The following is a 19874-nucleotide window of genomic DNA, read 5'->3' on the forward strand; positions in this document are numbered from 1 at the left end:
CCTCCTTCCTCTTTTCCTCCCTCCCGCCCTCCCTCCTCCCCTCAGCTCTCCATCCTTCCCCTCTCCCTCCCCCCCATCTCTTTTCCCTTCCCCATCCCTTGGCACAGCTCCCCACCCCTCTTCCCCTCTCTAGAGACTCCTTCCCACCTCCCCCCTCCCCATCTCACTCTCTGATTTGCTCCCCAGCAGACCTTTCCCCAGAGTCCTTCCTCAAGCCCCTCCTCCCTCCCCTTCCTCCTTTTAAACCCGCCCACCCATCCCTCGCCCGGCTCTTTCCCCTCCCTTCTCCCTACCACTTTCCCCACACTTAGAGTCCCATTCCTCTAGTTCGCCCCCTCGCCAGACCGCTGGTTGCATTGTCCTGCTGCGAGCAGGGCTCTCTTATTATAGTGATTTCCCTGTTTCTCTCTTCCTTGTCGCCCCTGCGTCTCTTTTTTCTTTCTTCAATCTACCCCTTTCCTAACTTTGAAACTCCCTCCTTCCACGCCCCTTTTGTTGTTTTGCCTTTGTAAAAACTCTTCTCTCAGGACACCTGGGCAGGGGGCTGCCTGGTGCTGCTGGGCTTGCTCGTGGATTTCCAGGGCAGGTGACCCCCGAGGTGGGAGGCGGATTTTTCTAGGACTGCTAGAGTCCCTGCCTCACTCCCTCTGGTCCCGAGGATGCTGGGCAGCTGTCTGCGCCTGTCCCCTGCCAGGTAAGAGGGCTTCTTCTGTGTCTCCATCAAGATGAATTGGGAGTTGCTGAAAGTAATATTTATTCCTTTCCCCCCAGGATTTCCCCCTAGGCAGGAGGTAGTTGTAGGATAGGATGTTTGGATGCTCTTGGGAACTTTAGTGTAGTTATTTTATTTAATTATTATTATCATTATTATTTTGGCGGATGTCAGGGGAGAGTTAGGGATTTGGAAGAAGCCCAGGTGCTTTGTTTAAAAGTCTAAAAAATACTCAGCTGTGTTAAAAGATAGTGCCCCAGATGCCTGAAATTACCTGGCCCTTGACTACAGAAGAAGCTAGATACTACCAGTACAAAATAAGATTCTTTGAAAAGTATTTGACTTATTTCTAAACTATTGATAATAATGACTTCATGACCAACCCAATATAAAATGAGAGGATGGATGTGAAATGCTTTGTAATTGTACAGGGCTCCAAATGCCAGCTGTTCTCTTATTCTAATCTCTCTTCCCATCCTTAATTACTTCCATATTTCAAAAGATCTGTTGGGACTCTTGCATTTTTTTGTCTTTGCAGCCTTCTTGGCATAGTGGGTAGAGAACTGACCTCAGAGTTAGAAAGACCTGGTACAGTTGTGATCTTGGACAAAAACTATCTGAATCTGGGCAAATCCTGTAATCTTTCACTTCCCCAGTCAACTCTGTGAAACATAAATTGAAAAGTAGGTATTGATTTATACTAATAGAGAGACTTTCAACTCTGACACCTTCCTAATCTCTGAAATCACAGGTCCAAAATAGGCTCTCCCTCTACTCTTCCCCTATTCCAATTTTCACTATCATCTGGCACATATACATTCTGTATAAATGCTGGTTTATCAATCTGTGGCTTTCCTCTGTATGAGTACTCCTTTCAACCATGCAAGTTACAAGAGAGCTTCCATATTATAGCATACTTGACTAAAAATGTGCATTCCCTCTGGGTAAGTGATGAAACTCACCTACCTAGATTGATCCACTTTGGGCAAGCATTTAGTCCACATACCCCAACCTTTTAGCCTGGCTTAGGGAGAGTCCAGGATCACAAAGAGGTAAACCACTAGGATTTTAGCAGAGGATTGGTATAGCTCTTGCTAATAATAATGTACCTTGGATTCTAGCTTTTTTGCAAGTCTGTATAGTCTGAGATTGAGACTGGCAGTTACTTGGAAAATGAGCTATCTCTGGAGCTTGGACAGAAGCTTTTCAAATGTCAGTGCATATTTTGGGGGTTGCCACTTTTAAAGTTGATGACTGAGATCACCAGGGTTCAAAGAAGTAACTGAGTATTTAATTGGACTCTCTTCAATGTCAATATAGCAACTTATATTTCTATATTACTTTCTATTTACAAAGCATTTTTATGTACATGAGTACACTGAACCCTCACAAACTTTTAAGAGAAGCTGGGCAAATGTTATCATCACTATTTAATAGTTCTAGAACCTGAGGCTTTAAGAGTTTCAGTGATTTACCTATAAGAAATAAACAGTTGAGACAGAAGTGCATTTCTTCTGATGTCAAGTTCAGGGATCTTTCCACCATGGATACAGGACAAATAGTTCATTAGAAACTGTCTTCAGATAGACTTATTGGCAGGGTACTTCATTAATTTGGATTTGTATTCTTCGTCTGAATTTAGTGTCCTTGACTAATTTAGGACTCATGATTCTTGGAATAATAGAATCCTAGAATTTCAGAACTGAAAATGGAAGCTCTGGAAATCATCTTATAAACCCCTCTCCCATTTTATAGACAGAAAAACTAAGGACCAGTGTTGAAAAAAAATTTGACCAAAGGCCCATACATGAGAAGCTAATGACAGAGCCAGGTTTAGAACCAGATATCCTGGTATCCAGTCCAAAACTCCTTTCTTGACACTACTCTATCTCTACTTTTAGAAAAGATACACATTTTCCTTCTCTGTCTTAAGTTTTGTTGATATGCCAAACTCAACTTACATTTTTTTTCCAGCTGTGAAACACTGAGGACTTTCTCTTCCAGAAGATAATTTAGGGTTAACTCAGCCAAGTGGCTTAACAGGCAGTCTTTTGGAATGATAAGTTGTTTTGTTTATCAGCACAAATTCTATCTCCTCTCTTTTCAGAGCTTCATTACTTCATCAATATCTTTTAGAATACTGTCTCCTGCATTTTGCTCTTCTAGTGGGTCCTTCATTCTCACATCACATCTACTTGATGTGTTTTTTTCAAGGATCAGGAACCAAATGTTTCTTACGCAGAGAATTCTAGAAATCTAGAATGTTTGCTAAGCTGTCACTTGTTAACATTACCTTGTTGCAGAGCCATGTAAAATGAATATAAATAACCATAGGACTTATAAAACGAAGTATAAGGGCTGGAAAATCCCTAAATTAGTGTGAGAAGACATTTAGTGTACAATATTAGGGCATAGATAATTTAGAATCAGAAGATTATAAAATTCTTCAACATATGATGTTCAACTGAACATCAAAAGTCAAAGAGATAATGAAACTTTCTACTCCAGCCCTCTTATTTTATAGATTATGGAACTGAGATCTATAGTTTTGAAATAACTTTCTAGAACTGGGATCATTTCCCAGCTGTCTGACTCCTTGTCCCTGTCTGCTTTTACTGGGATACCTTGCATTCGTATTGACTGACTAAATTGGACATTCCATTCTAGCTAGGCGGTGGCTACTGTCAAATCTGTGGCATCTTTGAGGACGTGGCCAAACACAAGAATAGAGAACTTTGGCCAAAATATTGGAGTCTTACCAGTTTAGATCTACCTCACGGTGGCAGGCTTTTCAAATGATTTTGGGCCTACAGGCTTTTGATGGGTAAGATTAAAACAGCTCAAAGTGATTCCTTTCCCACAAGTCAAACTCTCCTTAATATATGCTTCCTTCTCACCCCTCCTCAAATGCTTTCTAATTATGTCTCCTTGAAAGAAATGCTGAATTTTTCCTTTAAGAGTGGGTTATGTTTTTCCTTGCCCTTACAACATTTTTTTGTTATCATGTTTTATTACCCTGCTTTCCTTCTTTTTGTTTGTTGTTTCATTGGAGGAAACTGAGAAAAGGGCCAATCTTACTTAAGTAAACTCCTATAAAGGAGCAGCACTGGTGCCTTTTGATTCAGGTGGAGATGATTCAGGTGGAGAATAACTTTTAGTAGATAAGGGGCATCAACTCTGCTGAATATGAATGTGTACCAGGAATCATGATTTGATTATTAATATTTGACAAGTACTATTAATTGGCAAAATTACACATGGCAAATTAGAATTAGAAGTAGATCCCAGAATATAGAATATTAAGATGTATACTCTAGATTGTTAGACTTTGAAGGACTTTAAAGCAAAGAATGTTAATCTATGTGATGTAGGATGCTTGAACTGGAGGGACCTTAGATTTAAAAATTGAATATAAATTGTTAGAACCTTGGAATATAATAAGTAAGAATGGAGAAGAGAATATGTTAAAGTAGAAAGAACTTTAAATTTTAGAGTGTTAGAATAGAAGTGATGGAATACTTGCATCAAAAGAACTCTAAAATATAGAATGTTAGGACTAGAAGGATCTTGGAAATCATTTAGTTCAACTTTTTTCATTTTACTTAAAAGAAAATTGAGGATCAAAGAGATGTCAATAAGTGGAGATCCTAGAACAAGCATTCAGGAGCTCTGACTTTCCTCTAATACCATTTCCATTATACCATATTAATCCTTGGGATCAGAGGAAAAAGCAAGTGGAAAAGATTATTACCCAAGAAACTCATTTGTTGATGGAAGACACTATAATGTGTTAGGAAGTACACAGGACTTAGAACATCTGAGGAAACAAGAAGTTTGGGAAAAATATAACTTTTAGCAAGTTGTACCTAATAGATTTGGAGTTTCATGTACAATTATCTTTTCCCCCCTACCACTTTCATTCTACCATATTGTAGTAATGCTTATTTTATTTAAGTTCAGAATAAAATCAATACTTTTGAAAAGTATAGTTTGTTTTAGCCTGTATTTCTCTATTTTTCACAGTTCCTATCTGAAAAATGAGAAAACAAAGGAATTCTAGACTATTTTAATTTTTTCAGGAATATTAGAAATGATACTATCTTGCTCCCTTTTTCTATGTTGGTAAGATCATTGATCTGAGGCTAGGTTTAAGTCCCAGCCTTGCTACTTTTTAAACTCTGTATCCTCAGGCTATGTCACTTTATTTTTTCCAGTGCACAATTTCTTCTTTCGTAAAATGGGGTTAATGATGCCTTCCCTTTGTACTTCACGGTGATATTGTGAAGATAAAATGTGGTAATGGGTGTAAAATAATTTATAAAATGTAAAAGTGTACAGACAGAAGGGATTTTGATGTTTTGTTGTTGTTATTCAGTCCTTTTAAAGGTGTCTAGCTCTTCATTATCTCCTTTGGGGTTTTCTTGGCATTGGAGTGGTTTGACATTTTCTTCTTCAGTTCCTTTATAGATGAGGAAGCTGAAGCAAATAGGGCATCTACTTATTTTCCAATTCTTTGCCACCACAAAAAGGGCTGCTACAAATATTCTTGCAAAGGTGGGCTCTTTTCCCTTCTTTATAATTTCCTTGGGATACAGACCCAGTACTGGCACTGCTGGGTCAAAGGGTATGCACAGTTTGATAGCCTTTTAGATATAGTTCTACAAAAGACTTGGCAATTGTCAGTGCTGTGAAATTACCCATGCATATATCTTGTAAATAAAAAAGCTATAATAATAAAAAAGATATAGTTCCAGTTTGCTCTCCAGAATGGTTGGATCATTTCATGACTCCACTAGCAATGCATTAGAGTTCCAGTTTTCTCATATCCCTTCCAACATTTCTCATTATCTTTTCCTGTCATTTTAGCCAATCTGAGAGGTATGAGGTGGTACCTCAAAGTTGTTTTAATTTGCATTTCTCTAATCAATAGTGATGTAGAGCATGTTTTCATATGAATATAGATAGCTTTTCATCATCTGAAAATTGTCTGTCATTTCCTTTGACCATTTATTAATTGGGGAATGAGTTGTATTCTTATATATTTGATACAGTTCTTTGTATATTTTAGAAATTATTGGAACACAGCCACCTACATAATGTGTCCATTATTATGGTGTATAACTGAGATAAAAGTCAATGGATTTGATAAACTCCTTTGGAGCTTAATATGTTGGATGGGTCATTAATGCTAATATATGGAAATCAAGTAGAATATTGGTGGGGGACAGGATGTGGGAAAGCTATGAGCCAAGAGTTGAAGTTACTAACAGAAGTTAAATTTTATGGAACTGTTTATCTGATTATACTAATAATTACTCATACTTACATATTGCTTTAAAGTTATTTTATATTAATATTTACTATTTCATTATTTAAAATATAATAAAATAAATAATATAATAACCATGTATTTAAATATTGATAGATAGGTAAATATATTTAAATATAAAGTTAGATATATGTATCTTTCCATATATTAGACTTATTACTACATTAGGCTTTGAAAGCAGGATCTGAAATTTTTATTTTTGTATTCCTAGTATGATGCACAATGACATACATACCATCAATGCTTAATAAATATTTGTTGTTTTAAATTCATCATATTGTAGGGATTGGAAAGGAATGATATATGTCTGTAATACTTTCTCTTACCCTCTTTATCTGACGAATTCAGGCTATTGTTTTTATCTCAAATCCTTCTTCCTTCTAGAAGGGACCTCAAGATAGTCAATTCCATTCCAATCCATCATTTTTCATATGAAGAAACTTCTCAGATTTCTTCTGGTAAATCCCTTAGGTCTCAAATAATTTTTTTTGTTTTCTGAGGCAATTGGGGTTAAGTGACTTGCCCAGGGTCACACAACTAGGAAGTGTTAAGTGTCTGAGGCAAGATTTGAACTCAGGTCCTCCTGACTTCAGGGCTGGTGCTTTATCAATTGCACCACTTAACTGCCTCAGTACTTTGTTTTTTAATGTCCTAAAATACTTAGCATGTATAAGCTTGACATTTATTCCTGGGAATATATTATTAAATAGATGATTAGCAAATAAGAAAAGGATGTGGTGATTACAAAAATCTTACATGACTTCAAATAGAAAAGGTCAAATCAGATTAATTTAATATAGATAATATTTCTGTAGGAGAGAAGAATATTGTTTATCTAAATTTTAGCAAAGCCTTTAAAAAGTATTCCATATACTAATTTTGTGGGGAAATGCAAGAGACCTAGAATGGATGATATGGTGGAACATAATCCACAATTATGTGGATTCAGAAGTGGTCAGATGGATGGACTAAAGAAATTAGTTGTTGTTGATGAATAACCAGGACCAAGGGGTGGATTCTGCCAAGAGACAATTTAGGCAAGGTATAAGGAGAAATAAAAATAAAACAAAAATTATACAAGTTATACAAAACTCCAGTTGGTTTTCTAAAGGGGATGGTGGGCTTGTACTCATTGGAGGTCTTTCATAAGCAGAGAATGGAAAACCACTTTTTAAGTAGTATATTTTGGATTTCTTTCATGAATTGTTTGAACAATATAGCTGATGAGCCATTTCCTAAAGTTTGCAATTCTCTGATTCTATTATTTATTATTATGTATTATTATTATTCTAGCATTTTTGCCTACTTTTGAATTTGGTCAATTGAATTTTTAAATGGCCAGTTTAACTTTTAAATGAGTTGATTTTTTTTCACTGGATTTTAGGAACAATATTTTGACAACCAGATGAAGTGTGGGTTGGAGTGGAGAAAGATTAAAGGTAAGTCAGAGAGGACCTTAAAGCAGAAAATTTAAGATGAGAAGATTCCCTAGAAAATGTCTCATCCTATCCATGTCTTGTTTTATCATTTCACCAAGGAGGAAACTGAGAGTCAGAAACATGACTTATCCCAAGTCTTATAACTAGGGTATAAGCTGAGAGTCAGAAACAAGTTTTTCCCCATTATTACTCATCTCCTTAAATATTGTTGAGGGTATTTAACTTTACTGTTTTTTTTTTTTACAAAAGTTACATAGTGGTTATTAAATAAAATTCTATAAGGAAATTATAGTCCCCATTTTGGGGGAGGGCAATATGAAAGTGAGGAAAAGTTGGGCTACATGGTACTGAAATTTATGTATCAAGCATCAAAGTATATTGTAACTTTTGTAACACTGTGCAATTGTGAAGGACTATTATTATTCTCCTATACATTTCCAACTTGTTTGGAGACTGGCTCTTTCTTAGGGATAGTTGAGTTAGAAAGACCAGATGAGACACCAGATGGGACTGACTTGGACTCAAAATGTGACTGTGTGCCATTAGGGCCCAGGTGTCCCTAGTTAGGACTTGGTGCATTTATTAAGCACAGAAAGCTAAAGAAAAGATGACATACAGGTGAAAAGAAAGATATCACATATTGAAGAGCACAAAAATGATATACACAATGACTGTAATAATGTAAATGGGGAAAAAATTAAAATTGAGTACTGAATTATAACAATGATGACCAAGAAACTTGGCTCCAGAAACGAGTTGAAAAAATTCTACTTTCTGTCTTTACAGAAGTGGGGAACTATGGCTATTGAATATTCCATGAACTATTAACTTGATTAATGTGTTAATTGGCCATGTTACAGTACTTTTAAAAAGTTTTTTTTTTTTAATTGCTTTGTTAAAAGAGATGAATCACTGAGTTCAGGAGAGATTATATTTGGAAATGGTGATATACATACATACATACAAAACTATAAATATTTGTAAACTAACAAGAGAAATAAAATACAGTTTTAGAAGTGGACCATCACATAGTAGAAGAATGGGATTTGTTCTATTTGACCCCAGAGGTAAGAATTAGGGGCAAAGTAGATAAGCTATAAGGGAAAATAGAGGGTAAAGAAAGGGGGACATATTTTGCTTCTATGTAAGGAGAAGTCCCTAAAGTGGAATGGAAGGAGAGTATATTCCCTCTGCAGCATAGGGTAGGCTGAATGAGCACCTTGTGGGGTGTTGTTGTAGAGATATTTATTGAGGTGTATGTTGGACAAAATTATTTCAGAAATCTATGTGAAGTAGATAGACATACTTGAAGTCAGAAAGACTGAATAAATAAATTTCCTGTCTCAGATTCTTATTAATTATATACCTGTGGGCAAGTCACTTTTAACTGGTGATATCCTCAGTTTCCTTATCTGTAAAATACTTGTAAAACACATATCTCTTAGGGTTGTTGTGAGGATCTTAAGTGCTTAGCAAAATATTTGGCATCTAGTAAGCAATAAATGCATGTTATTATTATTATCTCATAGGGTTGCTGAAAGACCTACATGAAATAACAGACACACACACACACACACATTGCAAACCATAAAGAGAATGTATTTGTGTGTATACATATATATGTGCATATACATGTATTCACACATGCATTATGCATTATATCTACACACATGCATAATTCATGCATATATAGATACACACGTATACACATGCATGCATTATACTGTAGCCATTATTACCTCTGAGGCCCTTTGATTCTGGGAACAGGCCAGTGTGTTTCCCATGCTAAACTCAAAACTAGTAAAATATCTACTTTTTTTTTCTTTTATACACTACCCCATCTTCTAAAGATCCAGTTGACACATATCAGCAACTTTGGAAATTAGGATCTACACATAAGAGGATAAAAAGAGCACAGGAATAGAAAGTCAGTGGAGTCAGGATAATTTTTAAAATTTGTAAAATTTAAGATATACAGATCTTTGCTAGTAAAATCTTTAATAAGCACACGCAATTTGCTTCATCTTATCAATTTTAAAGAAAGCTAGGACTATCAAGTATAATTATGAAACCAGGTATCAGGAAGAGAGATCTTTTAAATCATAAATTTAGAAGTCTGTTCTTAATTTCTACATATGATATAAATTTTATGCTTTATAATTTTGTAATCCTCCTTTTCCTATAATTAGCCCATCCTTACTAAAATTACCTTTTGATTTAGGTTGGACTTGTATAGGATAATGGACATTTAAGACATTGGGACAGTGGAAGTATGAGCTGTACTGCATCTGAATTCTTTTTGCCAGTCAACCTTAGTGGCTTTGTTTGTAATATTCTTTTGTTGTGGTACTTTATGGAAATGTTCTTGTTCTTTCCCTCTCTCCCTTTTCTTTTTTCTTTACTTCTCTTCCCTCTCTTTTCAGGTCATTATTTAAAAGAATTAAAAATAAGATGCATATAGAGATGCATCTGAAGGATTGGGTAATGATTCCTAGAGCATGAAACAGGTTGTATCATGTTGTGTGGTCAACCTCACAGTAATGTGTTGGGATTCAGTAGTCCACTCAGTCATAAGGACAGACCTGGTGACATGCTCTCAGAGACTGACATCAAACTATTAATTAACACTTGTATATTTGGTCTAGAAGTTCAACTGATTTAACTGGATCTTACTGTTATTTATTTGAACTAGGGAATTCCAAGATGGGGAAATTACCTTTACTAATGAGATTGGTGTTTTTCTCTGCAACTTTGAGTATGAGAGAGTAAGGAGGAGAGAGGAGTGAAGGGTTCAGGATCTCATACTTTAACTTCTTAGACAGCTCATTGATACAGTTGATAAAGTGCTATGCCTGGAATCAGGAAGATTTGAGTTCAAATTTGGCCTTAGACAATAACTGGTGACCCTGGGAAAGTCATGTAACCTCTCTTAAGCTAGGTTAAATAAGAGACTACAAGTGACTAAAGTGGGGTTCAAATGTAGGACTTCCTGACCCCAAGTATTGTCTTCTCCTAACCAGTCAGATTAAATTTATCAGTCCTTTCCCCTAAACTAATTAAGATATGAGAAATCTCAGCTTGACATTAATTGACGAATTATTTAAAAGCTAATTCTAGATATTTGGTTGGTATGGAATGCATCGTATTAAAGGAAGTTAAGAAAACTTTAAAGATAAAATAGAATAAATTAAACCTACTTTCAGACATTTTAAGGGACATGTAAAAGGAATTTTTAATACATAGATTCTACTGAAGTCCTATCTTAGTGCTTCCTCTTGGTGTGGAGGTAACTGTTTCAAGAGGATGTGAGAGTCTTAGCTTTGTCCTACCATATTGGAAATACTTTGAGAAAGGATATGACTTAATCATGGATTGCATGTCTATTATCTATGAGGTAGGCTAACAATATGTGCAGAGGCTTGCCACCAGAAAGTTGACCACCAAGTGATCATGTATTGACATGAAACACTAAGGCATGAATGTGTAATAGTTGTGGAATATAACAACAACAGCTAGCATTTATATGGTGGTTTTGGGTTTGCAAAACATTTTATATGTATTATTTCATTTGATCTGCACAAAGCCCTGTGAAGTAGGTGTGATGATTATCAATTCTGTTTTCCAGATGAGGGAAAATGAAATATACAGGCTTGCCTCAGCCTACACCTCTAGTTAATTGTCTGAGGTAAGATTTGAAATTTTATTTTACTAGTTCCAGACTCAGCATCCTGTCCACTGTACCACCCAACCACTTATTAAGATGGAATTAGAGATGCCTTGGGATATAGAATGCTAGACCATGAATTGTCAGACATTGAGGAGAAATTAGGGATCATATGGACTGATTTTTTCCATTTCACAGATGAGAAATCCTGAGTCAGAGCAGAGATTTTCCCCAAATCACAATAGAAATACCATTTTACTTTTTCTTCTTCCCCTTCCATGAAGCCCCTATTACTTGAATGCAGAAGATATTCAGTTGTTATAAATGTCAAACTGAGATGTCTCTTGGCTTAATTTCTTTAAGGAAAAAATACCGATAAATTCAATATGATTGGTTATGAATGGTTTGGCAAGGATTGACTGATACACAGAAGAATTGCATATATCATATTTATAATAGTGTTAGGCAATAAAATATAGAAGGAAAGACTGAATTTGGAGTCAGAAAACATGCTTTTAGTCATTGATTATCTAGGTCACTTTGGGCAAATCAACCTCTCAGGGCCTCAGTTTTGTCATCTGTAAAAGTTGTTTAACTATAATTTATACTCAAAACATAATTGTAAGAGCATAAATAGAAAGGTAGATACACTGAGCACATAGTGAGTGCGATGTTTGGAGTGCTAGGCCTATGAAGAAGACCTGAATTCAGCTCTGGGCTCAAATATAGACTGTGTAACCTCCGGAAAAGTAATTTAACCTCTGTCTACTTCAATTTCCTTAACTATAAAATGGGGTTGGGGAAATAATTATTATTGTTCTGATTATTAAACGAGATTTTTGTACTTAGCTCCTGAAGTTGTTCTCAGTATGAAATGAAGTGTTTGTAGGGCACTTAGAACAATTCCTGGTACAGAGTAGGTGCTTAATAAATGCCTATTTCCTTTCTTATTAAACACTTACTATATACTACTAGGATTATGTTAAGTACTGAAATATAAACAAGTAGAAAGTTCCTACACTCAAAAAGCTTACATTCTAGTTGGGAAAAACAATACATAAAAGGAAATTGTAAGGGCAAAAGGGAGGCTATAAGGTGGAAAAATCAGGAACAGAGCTAAGAAGAAAAGTGATTATGAATGGCCTAGCCATTTTCTTAAGTTTTTAAAAATAACAGCTTTTTATTTTTCAAAATACATGCAAAGATAGTTTTCAACATTCACCTTGCAAAACCTTGTGTTTCAAACTTTTCTCCCTTCCTCCTCACTTGTCTCCTCCACTAGACAGCAAGTAATCCAATATAAGTTAAACATGTACAATTCTTCTAAACATATTCCTACATTTATCATGCTGCACAAGAAAAATCAAATCAAAAAGAAAACAATTAGAAAGAAAAAACAAACATGCAAACAACAACAACAAAGGAGAAAATATTTTGTTGTGATCCACATTCAGGCTCCATAGTCCTCTCTTTGGATGAAGATAGTTATCTATATGACAAGTCTATTGGAATTTCCCTAAATTACCTTCTTGTTGAAAAGAGTCAAGTTCATCACAGGCAAACATCAAACAATCTTCTGGTTGTTATGTATAATGTTCTTTAGGTTCTACTCACTTCACTCAGTATCAGTTCATGCAAAGCCTCTTCAGGCCTTTCTGAAATCATCCTGCTGATCATTGCTTATAGAACAATAATATTCTACCACATTCTACCACATAAAATTTTCAGCCATCCTCCAACTGATAGGCATCCACTCCATTTTCAGCTCCTTGCTACTCCAAAAATGGCCATTATAAACATTTTTGCTCATGTGGGTCCTTTTCTTTGTTGTGTGATTTCTGTGAGATATGTACTCAGTAGAGACACTTCATTTCATAATATGTTCTAGATCTTCTTTGTCAATAAATTCCTTCCTTCTCCACAGATCTGAGAGATATACTATCCTTTGTTTTAATTTGGTTATAGTATCACCCGTTAAATCTAAATTATGAGAGCATTTGGCTTTATCTTGACATAGGGTATTAGATGTTGGTCAGTTCTATTTAACAATTTTTCCAGCAATTTTTGTCAAATAGTTAGATTTTACCCCAAAAGCTGAAGTCTTTGGATTTATCAAGCATAGATTATCCTAGTCCTTGACTATTGTGTCTTGTTAACCTAACCTATTTCACTTATATACTATTTTATTTTTTAACCAGTGCCAAATGGTTTTGATGACCACTGCTTTAGTTTTAGGTCTGGTACAGGTGTGTCTGGCTATTCTCTAAAGCTGTGAGGAAAACAGTTTGCTATCTTTTTTTGTGAATACATGCTCTTGATCACTTGGCCTTTCCATTTGACGTGTAGCTGAAATCTCCTCTGGGTATTTTCTTCCCCATTAGAATATGAATTCCTAATCCAGCAGTAAGAAATAGAAAGAGAAATTCCATTTTAAATAATGGCAGACAAAATAAAATATTTGGGTGTCTACCTGCCAAGACAAATCCAGGAACTATATGAACACAATCACAAAACATTTCTTAACACAAATAAATTTAGATCTAAACACTTGCTCATGAGTTAAGCTGAGCTAATATAATAAAAATGACACTTATACCTACTTGTTCAGTCCCATACCAAATAAACTACCAAAAATTATTTTATGGAGCTAGGAAAATAATAACAAAATTCATCTGGAAGAGCAAAAGGGCAAATGTAGCAAGGGAATTAATGGGAAAAAAACAAAAGGATGGTGACCTACAGTACTAGATCTAAAACACTTTTATAAAGCAGCAAAACTCTTTTATACTGGCTAAGGAATATAATGGTGGATCAATGGGATAAGTTAGATGCACATGACAAAATAATCAATGATTATATTAATCTAGTATTTGATATACCCTCCCAAATTCCAGCTTCTGGCATGAAAAATCATTATTTCACAAAAATTGCTGGGAAAATTGGAAAAATATTGTGACAGATATTTAGATATTTGGCATAGACCTATATGTCACACACCCCATACCAAAATAGGGTCAACATGGGTACATTATTATAGTACCAACATTATTACTATAAACAAATTAACAGAGCAAGGGAGAATTGAACTATCAGATTTTATGACCAAAGAAAAACTAGAGAAAATTATTAAATGCAAAATGGACAGCATTTATTATATTTAAATAAGGTTTTGCTCAAACAGAACCAAAAATTAAAAGGGAAGTACAAAGCTGGGAAATGTTTCTGATAAATACCTCAGTTCTAAAATATATAAAGAACTGTGTCAAATGTATAAGAATACAAGTCATTCCCCAAATGATAAATGGTCAAAAGATTAGAACAGACAATTTTCAGTTGATGAAATTAAATCCATCTATAGTCATGAAAAATGTTCTAAATCACTATTGATTAGAGAAATGCAAATTAAAACAACTCTAAGGTACCACTTCATACCTTTCATAGTGGTTAAGATGACAAGAAAAGATAATGAGAAATGTTGGAGGGGATGTAGGAAAACTGGGACATTAATGCTTTGTAGATGGAATTGTGAAATGATCCAATCATTCTGGAGAATAGTTTGGAACTCTATCCAAAAAGCTGGCAAAGTGGACATATCCTTTGACTCTGCAGTACCATTATGGGGTTTGTATCCCAAGAAAATCATTAAGGAAGGAAAAAGTGTCCATGTGTGTAAAAATAATTTTAGCAGCTCTTTTTGTGACAGCAAAGACTTGGGAAATAGGTAGATTTCTATCAATTGGAAGAGTAGCTGAATAAGTTATGATATATAAAAACAATGGAATATTATTGTTCTATTAAAATGATGAACAAGTTGATTTTTAAAAGGCCTGGAAAAATTTACATGAACTGATGCTGAGTGAAACAAGCAGAACCAGGAACATATACACTGTAATAGCAAGATTGTGTGATGATCAACTATGAAAAGTTGTTTCTTCTCAGTGGTTCAGTGATTCAAGGCAATCCCAACAAACACTGGATAGAAAATGCCATCTACATCCAGAAAGCTCGAATGTAATTGAATGTAATATTACCAACAAGCTATGTTCACTTTTTTCTGTTGTTTTTTTTTTCTTGAGGTTTTCCTCTTTTGTTCTGATTTTTTTTCTTCTAATATGATTCATAAAGAAATATGTAGTTAAAACACTGATATCCAGAAAACAAAGTACTTATCTGGGTATATATTGTGGCCCCCAATATGATGTGGGCCTAGAGGGTGGAGCTTATTTACTTTTTGCCTTTTTATCTCTACCACTGAACACAACTTTACACAAAGCAAATGCTTAATAAATGTTTTTTCTTGTTGAGCAACTCAAATAAATATCATCATCACTACCAACATTTAGTGATTTAAAATTTATAAAATGATTTATATATTTATATGTTGTAGCCTTTGATCCTCACAAAATCCCTGTGAAGTAGATATTGCTGTTACATCCATTTTGAACATAAGGAAATTCCCTGAAAGTGTGAAGTCAGAGATCTAGATCAAAAGAAAAATGTAAAAACTATATCACAACTAGATAGCACAATGGATACAATTCTGTCCCGGGACTAAAGAGGGCATGAGTTCAAATCCAATCAAATCCACAGATGTTTACTAGATGTGTGACCCTGGGCAAGTTACTTAATCCTGATTGTCTAAAAATCAAACCAACCAAACACCCTCCACCAAGTCATCTTTATATTAATATAAACCATTGGTAGCAATAACAGTCCTATTTAGATTATAGTATAACGTGCCCAAACAGGTTTATGTCTTTATAATACTTTTATTAAATGATGATTTTATCTATCTATAGAATTTTGTTAACTTCTGAGTTTACATAACAGTTATAATAGTAATTGTTAATATTATCATTATCATCATTTATTTTTTATCATGTAGTCGTTACTATATTGGCCCTTCAAGAAATTAGCCCAAAATTAGAAATCTTAAGCAAATATATTTGTTCCTTTCTCTCTCTTTGCCAAGAGTACAGACAGATTCTATCAAGGATGAAGCTGTTGATGCTGGGGCATCAGCCTCAAAGTCTTTGCCTGAAATTGAAAGACATAGTTCAGTGAATTGTACCCAAATATGACACACGTTTATGATGAAACCGTATTTCTGCTTGGAATTTTACACATCACTACTGCCACACTTAGTATACCCTGCAACTAATGATGAGCTATGTCTATCCTTCCAAAGAAGGAAAACAAAACAAAACAAAAACATCCTTTCACTTGGATGTTTAATAAGGGGCTGAACATAATTTGCTTAAATGTACCTAGCATTTCTTATACCTGGCACAAGGAAAACAAAATAAGATAATAGAAAATAGTATGAAAAATAGTTTAAAATGAACTTTTTAGGGTGAATTCAATTAGGAAAGAGTGAAAGTAAAATATTGGCTATAGACTGGGTATGAGAATAGATTTACTTGGAATTGTAAGAGGATGCAGTATTCCCTGGTAGATTTATATTTTAACTGTTTATTAGTAATAACAAGAAACACAAATTAAATAAAGACATGTTCTCTTTCATTAACAAGTATAACATTCTTTAAATGTTTGTATTCTGGCAAAATCCTAGAGGTGGCTCTGATGAATTTATATATGTGTTTACATATGCATATATTTATTTATATAGAAGGACAGAAGAGAGTGAAGACGATAGTGTGATCCAGAATAAAGAGTAAACAACATGCTCATGCCACTGTAGCAATGACAGATTGTTTTAATCCACAGCCACTGCTAGCAGGGAGCTGAGACAATGTTACCCTACTTTAGTGACAAGTTGCTATTTTATGCCAAAAAATTATAAAACTACTTAGATCAGATCTGAGAATCTGAGGAAGTTTTTAACAATGTTAGGGTCATATATTGTCTTCTCATTCAGTCCTTTAAGTAATGTGCAATTCTATTTTGTCTAATCATCTTCCAGTAAAACCATGTTCTTTCTTGAAGCAAAGTCAGTCTTCTCCACATGATTCTCTCTTTCCCAAAGGACTGGGGGCTGCAGAAAGCAGCTCAGACTTCCAACGTATTTCTCCTTTTTCAGGTTCAATAAAGTAATCAATTTAGATATGTCTTTATAAGGCTATAAAATTGAGCTCTCTTCCAATGAGATTCCAGTGGTTACAGAAAATTATCTGGATTTTTTTAACTGTTCAGCTGTATTTTGTCTTCCATAAGCAGCTTTTCTCATTGCCTCTTGCATTTTTTTGTCCCTGACTCCTGCTACCAACTTCTTCTTTTTCTCTTTTTTGATCCATTTGATAACTGCTTCTTATGTTTTTTTATCTAGCTTTTAATGATTTTCATCAATGCCTTCTCATAAGCAATAATCAATCTCTAATTTATGGTATGAAACTCAACAATTCCACCTTTCCATTTTGGTATAATCCTAGCAGCCCTTTATATAATTTCCTCATAATTATCAGTTATTTAATTTAGTGATTTCCAGTTATATTGTTTAAAACTTTGAAAATAGTCACATCTAAATGATCTGTTGAACCACAGTGCTCTGTAGCTATTAGTTGGTACTTTGCCTTCAAATTCATCTGAATTACTACTCTCTTTTTGGTCCTCAGAATAAGAGATTATCTTCCCTTACCATTTTATCTCAGAATCTATATTTCTTCTCTGGTTTATTGTTAGGTTTCCATACCCAAATATACTCTCCCACTTCCACCCCTTTCAGCAACCAGAATATCCATATGTAGAAAAGGTAGAAATTTATAGTTACCAATAATATGACTTTGGGCAAGTCACTTGATATCTTTGGAGTTTAGTTTCCTCATTTAGAAAATGCAGGTTTTGGTTTTAGTGGCTTTTGATGACTCTTTGAAATCCAGCTCTATTACTCTATGATTTTTTTTTAATCTGAGTTCCAAAGCCCAATGGTACAGAACCCTTTCTTTTTAGGTAATCATACAGCATCTGTGTAAGGGGCAGGGTGGATTTGGTTACAGTAAGAGAGAAGAGAGATCTAGTATCTTCAATTTCTTTGGTCTCTTAAATCTCCTTTGGCTTATCTGACTTCCAGTTTAGAGAAAGAATACAGATATTTTCTAATTTAGGTTGTTGAAGAAAGAAAAAGATTGAAGAAGCAAACAGGAGAGTAGCTGTCCAAGCTGTTCTTACTCTTAGACTGATAATTTAGAGATTTAGGGGATGTTGTCTCTTTGGATAAAATCTGGGATTATTTTAGTTGAACTGAGATATTTCTCTCCGAATGGTATGGCTTTTTCACTCCCTCTCTTCCTTCCTTCCTGTCTGCCTTCCTTCCTGCCTTCTTTCCTCCCAGTGGGATGGCTTCTTCATTTTATTATTTGGCATATATGTATACTTTCTCTGATTTCTTTTTTGTTATTGTTTTGGATAAATGGGTTTCTTTTGCTATGTGTGTGTTCATTGTGACATTGTTATTTGGTGTAAAGGAAGTTGGGTCTTTATAAAGGATTTGCGGTTCCCTTTTCCCCATTAGGGAATAATAATTAGGAATTTATCTTGATGGTAAAAACTGCATCCCACAGATTAATAATATTTAAGTGAACATGGTTATATTTGTAGCTCAATATCCTTCTCTCAGGAATTAGAGTGGCTTCCACTCTTAGTATCGTGCTTCTGATAACTGGCAGGAATTAGTCTTTTAAAGAATGGTTATTGTTGTTTGTTCTTTGTTCTCTAAGATGACCATGACATCAAGGAGATGATGCTATGGCATGGAAATGAATTGAAGTGACCAAGGCCTGTGAAAATTCACCACCCTTAGTTTCTCAACTGGAGCCATCTGGGTCCAGTATCCAGATATCACTGGGAAATGGTCCTGGATGCAGTGGAAGACCTTGGTCTTTTTAAGTCAAAGCATCATCTACCTGATGCTACCCTATTGAGACTTGGGCAATACAGTTTATTTCCTCCCTCTCTTTTTCCTCTATTCCTTCCCTTTCTCCCTTCCTTCTTTTCTTCCTTTCTTCTTTCTAGAAATCCTGAGAGTGTTCCCCTCCTAGATTGATTTTTTTAAGCTACGTTAAAAAAGCCATTCTTTGCCTCATTTCTTTCTTACCTAGCTTTAATCAATGAATAGGCCATTGCTTCAGACAAACTGAGACCTGTTAAGGAAAGGTAGATAGAAGAAGAAGCAAAGGATGTCTTCCCCTCTACCTTTAAGGCATATATTTAGACAACTTCCCCCCTTTCTCTGAATACACACACATATATATATGTCTACCTAATGTAATGATATTAATAGATAACATTTACATGACCCTTTAGATTTTTATAAGTATTTCTTTTCATTTATTTCTTTTTCTATCTCTCTGTACATTCTTATGCACAGATATAGACCAATTGTATATGAATGTGCAAAAACACACATATGTATTAATACATATTCAAAAATGTTTATTAAGGCTATTGATGCTTAGGTGTGGGCATTTTTATAGTGCAGATCCTCTCTCCTCCATAAATTATTATAAAGTATTCATGAGTTTTGGTTGCCAAACCACTTGGTAAACAGTCTTCTGCTGATCAGCCTCTCCACACTTAGCTAGACTCATCTTCAAGCAGTAGATATAGGATCTAATTTGGGGTTTGTTTCCTCCTTGGCATGAGCTTCCAGAGTGTGCACTATTCTAGCATGGGCTTTAAGAATCTAGTATCCAGAAGGCATTTGGGTAGAATTTTATGTATTAATCAGTATATAGAATAAGGATTGTTCCTGTGGTTTCATTACTATGTACAATG

General features: G+C 34.9%; 1 protein-coding gene across 1 annotated transcript in view; it reads left to right on the forward strand.

Annotated features, from left to right (window-relative positions):
- Positions 1 to 265: 265 nt before the first annotated feature.
- Positions 266 to 19874, forward strand: part of COL22A1 (collagen type XXII alpha 1 chain) — a 578696-nt gene continuing 559087 nt past the window's right edge. Inside the window, exon 1 of the mRNA XM_074264749.1 lies at positions 266 to 694. The gene's annotated coding sequence lies outside the window, so the exon portion shown is untranslated. The remainder of the gene's footprint in view (positions 695 to 19874) is intronic.

Source organism: Sminthopsis crassicaudata, chromosome 1 (genome assembly GCF_048593235.1).
Source record: "Sminthopsis crassicaudata isolate SCR6 chromosome 1, ASM4859323v1, whole genome shotgun sequence".
In the NCBI taxonomy this organism is placed as follows: Eukaryota; Metazoa; Chordata; class Mammalia; order Dasyuromorphia; family Dasyuridae; genus Sminthopsis; species Sminthopsis crassicaudata.